We start from the raw sequence: 2,171 nt of genomic DNA, 5'->3' as shown, positions 1-2,171 counted from the left end.
CTACCAAGAACACTTGTATCAGTCCGACAGCAAAAACTGGGCCACTGAAATGCCCCAGTTTTTGGCGGACTGATTATCAAACATTCCGACGTCGAAGTTGCGATAATTCTCCATGAGAGCATTAGACTCGGAGATTTTATAGTGATCAGAAGAGATCATTACGGCATAATCACGTTGACACACCGGTTCCCGCTGGATCATCGAAGTTAAGCAACGTTGAACCTGGTCAGTACTAAATGGGTGACCATTTGGGACTTTCAGGTGCTGTATGTGCTCTCCGCTTATCTCGGCATTGTTTCCAGTCGTCTTGGTTTTCTCCTTGCCACTGGACTCAAACAGTGCCGATTCAGGAGAGGTGTGGTTGGAGATTTCGCAACCCTTGCCTCACAATTACACGCGCATCTGCCCCTGCAGGGGGTATCCTTTGTCTTTCAAGACTGAACAGAAGCATGGATTACAAGTGAGTGAGTAAGTACCCATAGCAATAGCATATCGACGTTCTTGATTAAATAACCGGCTTCACTCGCTACAAAACCGTGTCCCATCTCATAGAGAAGTCGAAAAGTGTCCAAGTGGATACTCTTATATATAGTACTAGCTGTATCTAACTGGCGTTGCCTGGGATGTAGTAAAATTGTTTTAGCTCTTTTTTAATTTTTATCTGTTTGCACAATTTTTGTACTTATGCAAATTACGGAGAGTGCTAAAGCCAACGTTTCGTTGACATATTTCGGCAGGTTATGTAAACCGACAGAAGGTGCCGAAAGGCTTAGCCAATGAAATCGCTACAGACAACAATTGGTAAACACTATAAAAAATATTGCGGATAATTCAATAAAATTGTGTTTAAATAGGATTTTCAAGGGAAAATCAACTTCCCTTGTTGAAGTTACATTTCAAAAATAATAATGGCAGGTCGTTGGATCGTGAAAGTAAATGTTTTATGTAATAATGTAATAATATGTTACTAACCTTGATATGACAATTAATTACATAATATTACTTTTAGTTGAAATTAGCATGACAATTAAGAGGCGTCACGGTAAAGAAAAAGAAAAACTATAAAAAAAAATGTGAGCATAGATCGATGATTTGAGCTGAAATTAAATTTTTCTGATTTTTTTTTAATTGCATTTTCACTCCAAAGAAGGCGCAGTGTAGGGGGGGGCACTATCTGGGACATAATTTATATGGATACTATGTCGGGAGTTGAGCAGCAAGATGTCTATTTATATTACACTTGAAATTCGGCAGAGACCCGGAAGAGAATTCTAAAGTCTAGCAGTCTGAGTGAAGAAATTATTAGAGTAGAAGCCTTTCTGGTATCTAGGGATCTCTACTGTGTAGGGGTAGAATTTTGCTGCTTGTCGGGTTTGTCAGCGTTATTTACGTCGAGGGGGTACAAGGGCTGGTAGTTCGTCGCAACACCTAGTATTCAAACAGGCAAAGGGACAGATGTTGAATCCTAGCTGACAGTGCGAACTATTAGATTGGCGACTATTTTATGAACCTTGTCTAAAAGTGAGAGAGTAGTGTGTGCAGTCAACACCAACCCTATTAAGGGTTTAACCGGCTTCTTCCGAAGGAGGAAGTTTCGTGGGAGTATGAAATTCACAAGCGGTCCCCAGTAGCATGTATATCCCCGTTAGGGGAGATGACGTCGTTGGGTTTTTGCAACTTTTTGCAGGGAGGTGTCGACGTCCTCCTACATACAGCACCTGGACTTCCCAAATTGGTCACCCATTTTAGTAATGGCTAGGCTCAACGTTGCTTAACTTCGGTGATCTGACGGGAACCGGCGTCAACGTGATTATGCCGTATATAAGAGAGAGTAGTAGCTGATGCTCTAGCCCAAATGTGGCAACAATACTCAATACATGGATTTTCGCTATTATCCCGAAGAAGCATCAATAGTTTTTGAGTTATCAACATTTCCATGGCAAAACATTAAGAATACTCCGTACAATTAAAAGTAAGACTTATATAAGACATTAGCTTATCCTTATGTTGTCAAATAAAGTTTCATGATTGACTTTTGTTCTCATTTGTTTTATTATTATTCGTTCATATTAACTTCATCAAGTTAACCTTATTAACCTTCTTTCTCCTTTTCCCCCTTCTTCTTTCTTTCCCTTCTTTCTTTCCTTCCTCTTTCAGCGAAACGCATTGAA

At 40.0% G+C, this 2,171-nt stretch overlaps 1 pseudogene; it reads right to left on the bottom strand.

Annotated features, from left to right (window-relative positions):
* Window positions 1–1,706: 1,706 nt before the first annotated feature.
* LOC145241695 (5S ribosomal RNA) lies at window positions 1,707–1,823 on the bottom strand (annotated as a pseudogene).
* Between the last annotated feature and the right edge of the window lie 348 nt (window positions 1,824–2,171).

The sequence above is a fragment of the Euprymna scolopes genome, chromosome 2 (genome assembly GCF_053919585.1).
Source record: "Euprymna scolopes isolate OS-2025 chromosome 2, ASM5391958v1, whole genome shotgun sequence".
NCBI lineage: Eukaryota > Metazoa > Mollusca > Cephalopoda > Sepiida > Sepiolidae > Euprymna > Euprymna scolopes.
Note: the sequence above shows the minus strand (reverse complement) of the source record. Positions and strands in the feature narration are given on the sequence as shown.